The sequence below is a fragment of the Pleurodeles waltl genome, chromosome 7 (genome assembly GCF_031143425.1).
Source record: "Pleurodeles waltl isolate 20211129_DDA chromosome 7, aPleWal1.hap1.20221129, whole genome shotgun sequence".
Taxonomy (NCBI): Eukaryota; Metazoa; Chordata; class Amphibia; order Caudata; family Salamandridae; genus Pleurodeles; species Pleurodeles waltl.
Genome location: NC_090446.1, coordinates 611,895,492 through 611,908,945, shown reverse-complemented (window position 1 = coordinate 611,908,945; position 13,454 = coordinate 611,895,492). Strand labels below are relative to the sequence as shown.

Genomic DNA, 13,454 nt, shown 5'->3' with positions numbered 1-13,454 from the left:
AGGAGATAAATGCATGCAGGGGGTATGGGATTAATGTGTTAGGATGGGTATGTGTGGGCATTTGGTGGGTCTGATGTCTATAGTCGACTGCTGTTGGTGAGGTGCCTGTCTACATGACTTTCTCCTTCTGTCTGTGTCACCAATGCATGTCAACGCCCATCAGACGAAAGGGATATGTTGTGCCATTGCCAAGCAAGTGCGGACCTTGGGGTTCCATGCCCGGCAGAGCACCCATTGTTGCAAGCAGTGGGAGGACCTGAGAAGCTGGGCCCAGAAGACTGCAGAGGCCCAGCTGGGGCTGTCCTCCCAATGAGAGAGGGGTGCCTGTCGGACTCTAACCCCTCTAATGGGACACATTTTGACAGTGGCCTACTCTGAGCTGAATTTGAGGGCAGCACAGCAGCTACAAGGAGGTCAGTAATCACTGTATCCTGGCACTTGCCGGGCCTTAAATGGGTTTGGGTGGCTCATCCCTGGAAGAGTGTCTTTGTAGTACATGCTACATGTGTATTGACATTAGGAAATGGTAAACTGGCACCCTGGCAGAGTACATTTTGTAGATGTGCCTCCATGCATAACAGTCATCAGATTGTACAGTCATCGGACAGTCACTACATTGTACATGACTACATTGTACATGTAGTGATGCAGTAATGACATAGGCACATGTGTGACTCCTTCCTGGCCATACAATGGATGTGAGTGTCAATATCACTCTGAGCATTGTGTATGACCAGCTCCTGCCATCTGCATCAGTGACTCTGAGGTGTCAGTCCACTGCCATCTGTGTAGCCTACCTGCATATGTGACTCTGTGACTCCTTTATCACTGGGGCTTGATTAATCATGTACTGGTTCTGGTTATCAACAGATTGTGGGTATGGCATAATAGTTCCACCACAAAACTGGTCTTCATGAGACAGGTTAATTGGCCTGATGGCTGACTGGGCATATATAGGTGATCTGCTGGCTGTAAGGAATGTTTAGGTAGGCAACGTGCAATTCTGAAACATGTTGAAATAATGAAGTATGTTTGCACAGATTATGCATTCCTAGGAGAAATACTTGTGGGGATGTGGCCATCCAAACTAGGGTTGAGTATTGGAAGTGGTAAGTGCCCTGGGAGGACCCTTATGTGTCACTATGCTGACAAAGCCCTAGCTAGTCCTATGCTGCATTGCTGACTGACTACCTACTTCATGTTGACATGGATATCTGGGGGCACCTCTCATGGCCTGTGACTCTTACAGCTTGCCTTGGCTATTAGGTAGTGGCAGATTAGGAGTGGGTTGGATATTGCATGACACATGGGGGGTCATTCCTACCCCGGTGGGCGGCGGAAGCCGCCCGCCTTGCGGGAACCGCCAGAAGACCGTACCGCGGTCAAATGACCGCGGCGGTCATTCTGACTTTCCCGCTGGGCCGGCGGGCGACCGCCAGAAGGCCGCCCGCCGGCCCAGCGGGAAAGCCCCTTCAACAATGAAGCCGGCTCCGAATGGAGCCGGCGGAGTTGAAGGGGTGCGACGGGTGCAGTGGCACCCGTCGCGATTTTCAGTGTCTGCAAAGCAGACACTGAAAATCTTCATGGGGCCCTGTTATGGGGCCCCTGCACTGCCCATGCCAGCGGCATGGGCAGTGCAGGGGCCCCCAGGGGCCCCACGACACCCGTTCCCGCCATCCTGTTCCTGGCAGTAAGAACCGCCAGGAACAGGATGGCGGGAAGGGGGTCGGAATCCCCATGGCGGCGCTGCTTGCAGCGCCGCCATGGAGGATTCCTATGGCCAGGGGAAAACCGGCGGGAAACCGCCGGTTTCCCTTTTCTGACCACGGCTTTACCGCCGCGGTCAGAATTGGCCAGGAAGCACCGCCAGCCTGTTGGCGGTGCTTCCGCGGTCGTTGGCCCTGGCGGTCGGTGACCGCCAGGGTCAGAATGACCCCCATGGTGTGTTGAGGTGAAGGTGAATTTGTATACCGTGTCCTCAGGCTGCTTAAGTGTTAGTGGGATGTGTATTAGGTGTACTGGAAGTGGTGTTTGTCCATGTGTGCCTACTGCATGCAAGTATTTACCCCGTGTGATGTGTGTTGTTTGGGCTCAGTGACAGGTTTTGCCATTTGTAGAATGGTGTGTTTGAGGGTGGAGTTATCATTGTGGCTAATCCAACTGGTGTACCTGCATATGTGGGGACATGGAAAGTGGTCCATAATGTGGTGCTTGTGGTCAAGAGGTGCATCTGTTGTGACACTGCACTCAGTGGATGTGTTGGGACGGTGAACATGTGGCACATGGCCCATTGTAGATGTACTTGGCAGTATGATGAGTAGTGATATATGTGTCTTGTGTCAGCAGCTCTAGCTCTGTGATTGGGTCTGACTACTCACATGTTTATATCACAGATTCTCATAGTACACATCTGATGTGATGAGTTTGGGTGTCTGACTGGTACTGACTAAATCTGAGTTGTTCTCCATAATGACATCACTGTACTGAGTGGGCAGCCATGTCTGAAGACAGGTAGGTGCTGTGTGATTTGTGAGTGGAGTTGTCATCACTGTAATGTACATGTTACAGAGGACAAGGGCTAATTCGGGTGTTGTCACTGTAGAGGCCTGCTGTGTAATATTGTGTCAGCTGCACACCCAATGGCTGATAGGGGTATGGAGAGGTAAGATGTGCATTCAGGCATTTTATTGATACTGTATCCAGGGCATGCTGTGCCAACTTTAAAGGACATTGATTGATATCCTAGGGGGAGGGTGTTGTAGTGCGGTCCCACTTAGGTATTGTTGTAGGTGTGAGGGTTGGCAGACAGGTGTGGGTAGTGATGACATGTCATAACGTTAAGTAGGTTATGTGTATTGGCAAAATACGATTGCCTAGCCATGATATGTATTGTGACAGATGCACATGTTTAGCTGTGTCAATGGAAGGAATATGCTAACTATTTTGCCCCTTACCTCTCTCTCTCTCTTTGCCTCCCCCTCTCTCTCTCTCTTTGTGTGCATCAGCATCATCTGGCGAAGGAGTAGGAGCACAAGTGAGTGGGGAAGCAGCAGCCCATGGGACCCAGAAAGTTGGCACTAGTGACACTGAAGCTCCCAGTGGGATGGAGGGCGAGGGGAGTGCCACGGGAGACCAGATCAGCCACATCTTCATTGGAATCCTCCTCCACTGGACACTTCCTGGTGGTGGCAGAGCCATATGGGACCACACCAGCACCAACTTTGTCTGCTACCCCCCTTACTACCACCACCCTCCCTGTTGCTCCCCACCCAGTTGCCTGTGCCCACTAACCCAGGGTGGGTGCCTCATTCGCTGCAGGCACCTCTGCCCCTGCCATCCTTGCTGCCTTCAGTGAGCAGGCTATTGACCTCCTCATGTCAATCTCTGAGGGTCAGTCGACCATTGTGAATGCCATCCAGGGACTGGTAGCCCAGGTACAATAGAGCAATGCATTCCTCTCTGAGTTTTCCCTGTTCGTTACCCCTCTCCCACTCTGTGAGACCCCTAAGCACTCTGTGTCTGTCCCCAAGTCCATCTCTTCCACCTCCAAGTCCTCCTCTGTGGTGGTGCCCATGCCCCTCCCCCTGCAAAGAAGTCTGCCCCTCCCAAGCCCAGACCCCCTTCCACTACCCCCAAACCCTGAGGTGCTTGCCTGCCCCCTTGAGGCCCCTACCCTGTGGAGGTCAATTTCAATCATGAGTCAAGTAGGGACACAGTGCAGTGCCATTTGTGCATTTGAAGGCATGGACATTGGACTGGCCAATGGCCTTATTTTTGTATATAGTTGGACATTTTCAAACCATTTTAGCCTTCTGAATACATCTGGCCCAACATATTGTTGGATTTGATGTAAACATGCGTGTCCTGCCTTTTTTCTACATGGCTGTTTCATGTATGTGGGCTTTGCTTGTGTGTGTGTTGGTTGAGCTTGCTTGGGCTGCATGTGTGTGTGGCCCTGCCATTGGTCTCACTGTAATTGCTGTATTTTGTGTGTTGGATATGTTTATGTTTGTTCCATACATGTGTGTAGCCAAAATGTGTATAGTAACTGTTGGCATGTGTGATGGTGGTGTTGTGTGTCCTTGTGTGGTTGTTGTATGAGCGTGCATGTGTGTGGTGTTGGCTGTGTCCCATGCATTGTGTGTAGTGTGGGCGTGGTGTGTCAATTTGTTCATTGAATGGCAGTGTGATTGTGTTGATTGGTATTGTGGTGTTGTTATGTGTTGTATGTATGTGTTGTCATGTGGAAGTGTGCAGTGTGACTGCTTTGTGAAGCGTTTGTGTACTTCCAATTGTGATGTGGTTGTGTGAGTCAGTGAAGTTGTGTATGATTGTGTTGGACAGTGGTGGTGCTATGTGTGCGGGTTGGTGTGTGTACGACACGTCTGTATTGGCCGTGGTGTGTGTTGTTTGGTTGTACATGTGAGGTATGTGTGTGCGTCTGTATATGTAGGTGTGTGTTCATATGGATGTGTGGTTATGTGTGTCTGTGTCTGTGTGTGTATATGTGTGTGTGAGTGTGTATGTATGTCTGTTCCAAGCCGTCCCGGATGTGTGTGTTGTGTGTGGGTGTGTATTAATGCCTTTCCCTCCAGTGTGTGCTAGGTGTGCATACTTACGGTTGTTGCTCCATCGCTATTTCCTGAGTCGTTGTGTGAGCAGAAGCAGTAAGAGCACTTCGAGTTTTGCTCCATGGTGGGTCCGGGCATGTCTGTGTTTCTGAAGGTGGTCATTTCTTTTTATAGAGCTGGATTCCCCCAGGATTTTGGTGGTGGCGCGACTGCTGCGGAAACCCTTGTGGTGTGTAGCATCGTAATGTGTCTGGCGGAAAACTGGTCCCTGCTGGTCTGAAGGCACCTACTGCCATCCACGGTGGCTTGACCGCACTGGTGGTACTTGGGGTAGTTTGGCTGTGTTCTATTGGGAACACCCCCATGGTCATAATGTGACCGTCTTCACTGCCAGGCCATTGGCGGTACAACCCCCTCCGTCGCTATGGAAGTCCTGGGACTGACAAACTCATAATGACCCCCCTAGTGTATAGATGCACTGCCTGAATGCCCCCTTCAGTCCCCTCTTCCATCTTCTATGCCCCGATGTCTGGACTACACAATGTGGTCAGCACTGTGGTCAAAAGCTCCAATGTGTATGGCTTTTTCCTTGTATTATTATAGATTTAGTTCACCACGTTCTCACCATGACACAAATGTAGTCTTTATTCAAGAGCTGCAGCAAATTGTCCGAGGTCAGTCATACCAAAGACGGATAGATTTGAGTGCTGCATGTGGTGCTTTGGTGTTCAGCATGGAAACCTTAAGTGTGTTTCTTCCCTGCAATGAGCTTCAAGGACCATGGTTAAGGTTAAAATTGTCTTCTAGAGACAGACGAGCTTCTGAGAGTGGAAAGCAGTTTCGCCCCTTTTCTCGGTGCGATCTGGGCTCCTGTCTGAGACCTTTGGCAGGACCAGTGCAGAAACAAATAAATATATATATATAGGTTAAGGGCTAGCTATCTCTACAGACAATTGATTAAGTTTGGAAACGCTCAAAAGGCCAACTGGTGCTGTAGCTGTACACCAGATCTAATGGCCAGAGAAGCAATCATCAGATACAATGGTTTGTTAAAGAATTAGGGGGTCATTCTGACCCCCGCGGGCGGCGGTCGCCGCCCGCCTGGAGGGAGCCGCCATATGGCCGCTCCGCGGTCGAAAGACCGCGGAGGCCATTCTGGCTTTCCCGCTGGGCTGGCAGGCGACCACCAGAAGGCCGCCCACCAGCCCAGCGGGAAACCCCTCCCCACGAGGAAGCCGGCTCCGAATGGAACCGGCAGAGTGGGTATGTGCGACGGGTGCAGTGGCACCCACCGCGTATTTCAGTGTCTGCAAAGCAGACACTGAAATACAAAGTGGGGCCCTCTTACGGGGGCCCCACAACACCCCATACCGCCATCCTGTTCCTGGTGGGCGACCCGCCAGGAACAGGATGGCGGTATGGGGTGTCAGAATCCCCATGGCGGCGGAGGATTCTGCAGGACAGCGGAAAACCGGTGGGAGACCGCCGGTTTTCCTGTTCTGACCGCGGCTGAACCGCCGCGGTCAGAATGTCCTGAGGAGCACCGCCAGCCTGTTGGCGGTGCTCCCGCATCCCCGGCCCCGGCGGACCTTGACCGCCGGGGTCGGAATGACCCCCTTAGATTTTAATCTTCTTTCTCTACAAAATATGATTTTTTTTATTTTTCAGCAGCCATTGAAGAAAAATCCAGAGTGTGGCCGCTTGTAGTCAGAAAGCTCTTCCTCTTGTGCTTAATCTTTGTTTATGGACTCAGGGACTGAAAAATATGATTTCCAGAGAAGTATAGCCTACATTTAAGGCATTATCTGAGAGAAACATTTGGCTAGATATGTAGAAAACCGACTGCATAATGCAGAGGGTCGTAAAGATGATCCTTTTCCTTAGTGAAAGCCAAGGGAGTTGTTTGGTATGCTTGGAAACAGAACCGATTTTGTTAAGACCTAACAGGTGTCTGGCTGCATAATTCTGTATGTGCTAAGGTCTATCCAAAGCCTTACCCAACAATCTTACATAAACAGAATTGCAAAATTTAAAGGCCGTTGTGCTCAAGGACAGTCAGTATCAAGACAGTGGATAAAACTAACATGGAAAAACCATCCAAAATGAAAAAAATGTAGGATTAGCTCTTTGAGGGGCTCAACATGCCAGATTTCTTTCACCCGTCACCTTGCTCTGTCCATCATCCCCAAGATCCGACCCGCCTCCGAGTATGTACAAGCTAATGTTTAATAATATCTAGAACTGTCTGCATTTGCAAAGAAGTCTTACTGTAATCAGTGTTTTAATAGACAACGGTCCAGTGAAGAGCCAGTGGCCTTGCTATTTATGAGTGTCTTGCACTTATCTCATAGCAATTCCCCAACTCCTAACTTTAACACACAGGCATTCATCAGAGAAAAAGAAGATAAGAAGGACTCCCTGTTGTACTATGAAGATAAGTTGCACCTGTTTGGTACATTTCTATAGAGCAGACTTTGAGACTGGTCTCTGGCTTTTAGTTGTGCTATGAAAGTCCTTTAAGAGATAGATACTGTCTGTGGTGGCTGAAATAAGAGACCTTGGGCCATATATACTAACACATTTTTCCATAGACATAGAATGGGTAAAAACCTTTCATACATCTGGCCCCATATCTCCTCTTAAACCCTTACTGTGCGTGATTCACATTGCCAATCCAGGGTTCCTGCACTGTGGATGTCAGAAAATTCAGCAAAGCATTACGGGCTCACTTGATGATTTTGAGGACAAGCTGCCGATGAACTAGGATAGGTGCTAGGGCTGGATCTGTGGCATTGGGTGCTATTTCTATTACTGTGCATGAACTTGATGATTCATATGCATTATCTTATGGTTTCTTTTGGGCTGTTGATTAGACCCCAGGTGCTGTCACCATTCTTAAAGGCAAAGTCAGGCCCAGAAATCGTTTTAACTGTTCTGCCCAGAGTATTACTAGGCTTCCTCTCAGTCAGAGAATCTTTAAAGTATCAGTGATGAGGATGCTCACTTTGTAGCACTGTGTGAGCAGGAAAGAGCAAGCCATCCATACATTTATATACTATTCCCTCTCTCTTGCCAAGATTCTATCACATGGAGGTCTGTAGGGTTATCTTTAAGCCTCTCTCTGTTTAATATTTATTTTCCTTAATTAGCCAAGCTAATTCATTGTTTGCATTCACTTTTTGTTAATAGGCTGACAACACTCAGTCAGGCTTGACAATAATTTGACTACTTCCCGATCCAAATTTCACAACTGTCTGACTCATAGCTAAAGCAAACTGGGTGAATACAAACTCATTTAAACCAAATATGGAGAAAACTGAAGAACTAGTTCTAGAGCCTCATTCTTGCTCATGATCCCCTCATTTGTGGTACATACAGCTTCATTTTCTCTCCCACATCTTTCTGTTACCTGCTTCATCAAGGCAAGCTGTACTACTGGCCATCATACTCTCCTTCATGGACTGCTGTAATTAGCTATACTTAGGCTTCCCAATCTATCTTCTCTCTATGCTACAGAGTGCTCCAAATAAGGAGTATGTGTGATCAGTCTTCCACGCAAGTCTCATTTGTCATTATCTATGACATCTTTACATTGGGTCCCTATGGCATCTTTACATAGGCTTGATATTTTTACCTGCTTTCAACAGAAGTGATATAATTTTCGTCAAGCAAAATTTATTTGCCATACTTTGTGTAGGGCACTTCTATCCACTTCAGTGTGCCTCTTGATAGTGCCCCAGTTCCATAAAGTTCAGCTAGATGACTGCAAATGTTCCCATCTTGCTACCTTGTACTGCAATAAACGTTTGTCTCAAATTCGTTTGTTAGATTATCCTTTCCAGTTTAGAAAAAATCTTAAAACCTATGTTTTATCTACTAAGGGAAATCTGCTGTGCTTCTAAATTATGACTTTTCAAATCAGCTCTCTTGCCAGGACCTCCTAGATTTAACACATGCGATTACAAAACCAATCACGCTATGAACCTGTAATATCCGAGTGCCTACACACCAGCCTTCCTTAGATAGTTAGTTTGGAACGTGGCCTGATAGTTCTTTATATCTTAGGGATGTAGATTCCATAGTTTAAATCTAAAGTTTTCTGTGGGTTATAGGCCCAGGGCCTGACAATCGAAATTTTGAAAGATGCTGAAATTAGGTCCCAGATACCCCAGGGGTTTAGATGGAGCGTAGTTAGCTTGTATAATGAGTTGGTCTGTTTTCATGATAGGATATATGCACCGGTTACAAGACACGTATTTCTTGTCTAGATCATAAATCACACGGGCAAATGTAGGGCTTCATACGGGATAGAAGCAGCATCATTTTGTATTTTTGTTGCCTATGGATTCATTTGCACCCAACAACAGGGCTATTCCAAAGTCCTTTTGCGAGCCAAATATAGCCATCCATGCTCTTGTTCTTTCGTCCAGAAATGACTTAATTTGCTTTAAGATGCTTATTTTCTAGTTACAGGTCTTTGTAATAGTATTTATCTGACCTTCTAGGGATATTTGATGGTAAAATCGAACCCAGATGACTTTATCTCACATTTATGGATAACAATTTTTTTTAAACATTTTACCGATTTCGATGGCAATGATGAGAGTTCAACATATTCTGCTCTAAGGATACAAATTTAATGAAGTGAACAGGACTAGCAGGATGTTGTGATGAATGGCATTGAGCCAACCTCCCCATGACATTTATATTTAGAAGAAACTCCGGAGATTCTTTCACAGTGTGTTGAAGTCATCAGTGGGTTAATGATCATGACACATTAGTGACATTTTTCATAAAAGTTGGATCTTTGTTGAAATATGCAGAAGCTTTCAAGCATACAGTTGCAGAAATCTCTGGAGAACTAACGTCGCCCATGCCATTCCAGACCAGGGTTACGAAGGTCTATGGTGTTTGATTCAATCTATCTTACAGAACACACTGTTGATCTCAGCTTGGTGGTTGGTTCAGTTGAGGCTTCCATGTTTTCTACCAGTACAACATGTCAGTGGCAGCCGGTAATTTAAGGAGGGAGGGAGAGGATGGGACATACACATACACACTCACTTACACTCATTCATTCACACACACACTTACACAATACATTCATTTGAAAAAAGAAACACACTTCCCTGCAGCTCAGCCTTGGAGGTCCCAGGAAGGTTGGGACTGCTGCCTTCCCTCATTGGTTAACCATAGGTTAGCCATTGATGGAAGTGGCTGCCCTAACCTCATCACAGAGTAAGGTAGGGTCAGTGAGACGGCTGACTCCACCCCACTCTGTGACAATGTGCCACTGATTCACACTCGTCTCTGGGTGCTTCAGGGCTTAAAACTGAAGCGCCCAGGTCTGAATCAATGAGTGGCATTATCCCTCATCACTGAGGGGGAGGGCCTTGAAGACCTTCGTTGAGCTGAGGAGGCCATGTCAAGAGGAGCTGTGACCTCCTCAGCCCAGCACCTTTTAGCTCAGGCAGCCAAGAGCCTGTGCAAATAGTGCATGTCTAGCTTCTGGCTGCCTGACCTGAAAATGAGGAGTGTCTGTCAGTCTGCCATTTGCGCAGCCTGAGAGACACTCTTCTTGAGGAGCAAAAAGCAAGGGGCGTTGCCCTTCAGCCCCAAAGGAAGGGCCAGGGCTGCAACATTGTAGCGTGCAATTATGTTAGCAAAAGAAATACTTTCTGGTGTCAATTAAATTGGAAAGTAATATGAGTGAGTTACAAGTTCTGTCAGCAGATTATATGGGCAGGGTACATTGAGAGTGACACAGAGTTTGGCTCTAACCAATCCATTGTCACCAGCCTTTGGCCCCGAAGAGGAGGGCAGAGGTGATGTGGTCTATTACGGGACAAAACAGTTTAGGAAGACAACAGGAAACTTTTTCACCACTAAGGTTACTATTGCCAGATGCCTCTTGTTTTCTTGGAGAGCTTAGAAAGGTGTTGGGTAGGTTAGCATGTCAACAGGCTTCAACAAAGGCGTATATATTAGGTGCAGTTGAAAGTCAGAATTGCAGCTTAGAATTTTAGCTTTATAATTTTGAACAAATACGTTGAAAACCTTTGTTTCACTCACTGAAAATATCTTTATGTATGTCATAACATATAACGTATTTGTTGTTTTTGTATAGCAGTCACACAGTCAAAAGGGCTGCATCGGAGTACTGATAAAGACAGAATTTGACCAGAAATCTGTGAACATGATTACAAACCTGTGAGGTCTTTAAATAAATACTTTACTCATGGCTACTCTTTTTCATGGCACAAATACATGCATTATCCTAATGTATTATTAATGATAATAATTTGATTAGATCGTATATACAATGTGATAGTATGATAATGTATAGCTTGTGAAAGCAACCTTTGCATTTCCCAGTTTTTGTTTTATTGCATGCCAGACATGTTTAAAAATGTATTAATGCATGCATAATGTTAATGTTAGCAAAGCATCCCCTATAGTCTTTACAGCTGCTTTGCTTTGACAGGTTAAAATGTTGACAGGCATGAATGTGTATATTACGTTCCATTGTGTAGTATGTATTATATTGATACTTACACAGCGCTTTCGGAACTATTTTTTATATGTATGCATTTATGAGTTAGTACATGCATACAGCCCAAGACACACAAGGGTCGCTGTGGCTACTGGTGTTGCTTCTGTGCTCTCCGCCACTGCAACCGCCACTCCTGGTTCTCCCAGAGCTATGTATAATGTGGGAGTTTGCTGTGCCGTGGAAGCGCTGGGTGTGCTAATGCTCCTGGGCCAACGGTTCTTCCAGGGACGGTTCCTCCATGAGGGCAGAGGAGCGTCACACCCGTCCCCCCCGGTTCCGATGCCAGCAGTGGCAGCAGCAAAACCTTTAAAAGTAAACGATAATGAAACAGTGCTTATTATCATTTCCTTGTAAAGGGGCGGGGCCACGGGGGTGACAAATATGAGGGGGAGTGCCGGGCACTCCCCCTCAAAGCGCATGTGTGTTTGGCCGGGTGTCTCGGGCCAGCCAAACACAGATGCGCACAGGGCTCTCTCCAGCCAAGCAAAACAGTTCAATTGGCACCAGGGCAGGCTGAGAGTCTGTTCCTGCCAGCAGAGGACCGGGACGCTGCACGATGCATGCAGCTTTCAGGTACGTTTATTTATTTATTTTATTAATATTCCCCCTGCCTGCAACCCTTCCTATCTACCCCCCCCCCCACCACGCGTGTGCTGCCCTGCCCCCTCTAATTCCACGAGCTGCGACTGGGTTCTTCTTGTATCCGGTTCAGCTCCACGTGCCCGCTCTTTTCACCTGAGGTTTGGCGCCAGGGATCTGGCTGCAACACAAGGATTTTAGCAGGGTAGTTTTCCTGGGTCTGAGGGAAGACGACCCCCAGTGAAGGCGGCCCTGGTGCGGCTGGTGACGGCAGTCCACCCAGCAGCCTGTAGTACCAATCCTTGCACATTCACTACCCTTTTGGACTACCCACCTTGCCATAGCTGTGGTGTCTCTTTGATCATTTTTCCTCCCAGAAGGCTGGCTTGCCAACCCTGCATGGTACCCTGGGATGTTTTTCTTCGCAGGAGTTTTGGCTGGGGCATGACTGTGCTGCACAAGTGGACTTGGCAGTGTCACTGCTGTTCGTTTGCTCTTGTCTGGCGGACGCAGTGCTGGCGATGCACCCCAGTTCTCACAGGTTTATTTTACTAGATTAAGGTTTGTCTCAGCTTGGCTTGGATCTCGTTGCCACCACTGTTGCTGTCGAGTTAGGCTTTCACATCCACCTGGACTAACTACATGACCAAAAAAGAAACACAAAGCAAGTAACCCATTCAGGAGACACATGGTGAAGAACAGCAGGTACCTTAACTATACACTTTACTTTACACCTCTCCAAAAGACACACCCTTGGGGACAGCAGACCTGTGAAACAAAGTTTAACATTTGACTGATTTTTACCAATTTAAGCTACTAATAGGGCTGGTATTCTGTCAAATGATCAACTTTTGAGTAGAAAAGCAAGAGCAGAGAAATTTGTTTCTAAAACAGATACTCACTCTAGTTGCTCCAATAATATAATATTCACGGTGGTGCAAATAAATGACTCACCAGGGCAGAACAAGATATAGGTCCTCATTTCAACCTCCGCCCGCCAAGGTTGAACCTCCAAACCGCCGCCTATGCGGCCGCAAATCCACTGGCCGCATTTCAACATCCCCGCTGGGCCAGAGTTTCTGCCCGCCGGCCCAGCGGGGATGTGAGCCGTAACATTGCAGCCGGCTCCTAATGGAGCCGGCAGCAATGTGGCGGTGAGGCGGGTGGAGCAGCACCCGTCGCACTTTCCACTCTCTGCCAAGCAGACAGGCTGGCGGTAAGGGGAGTCAGAATCCCCAGGGCAGCGCTGCCCTGGCGGATTGCGACCACCAGGACTGCCATGGCGGTATACCGCCGGTCCCGGTGGTGTGACCACAGCGGTACCGCCACGGTCAAAATGTGGCATTCCGTATCACCAGCATGTTGGCGGTAAGAACGCCACTATAACCCTGGCAGTCAGTGACCTCCAGGGTTAAAATGAGGCCCATAATCTCTGATTTTGACTGTTATTCTGTATGTGGCAGAGAAGAAACCATATCAAAGGACTCCATCCAAGATTCTCCATCTGATATTGAAAATTCTTTTGACTGAGAGGATATTTTGGAAGTAATAGAAAAAATAATGGAGCATAATGAGCTAGGTGAGGAACCACAGAAACAAACAAGCATTTGCAAAGCAATGGGTATCACGTTTGCTCAAGGGACAGCTATTAGAGATGTAAATTCCTAACTGGGCTTTTCTGGCCACATAAATTGAAACTGAAAAGTAAAACAGTTGACATAAGCCAGCCAATTCAAAGCACCACAGCCGCC

At 47.5% G+C, this 13,454-nt stretch overlaps 1 protein-coding gene across 1 annotated transcript in view; it reads right to left on the bottom strand.

Moving 5' to 3' along the window:
- Positions 1-13,454, bottom strand: part of GPRIN1 (G protein regulated inducer of neurite outgrowth 1) — a 132,744-nt gene that overhangs the window by 98,874 nt on the left and 20,416 nt on the right. The gene's annotated exons all lie outside the window — the stretch shown is intronic.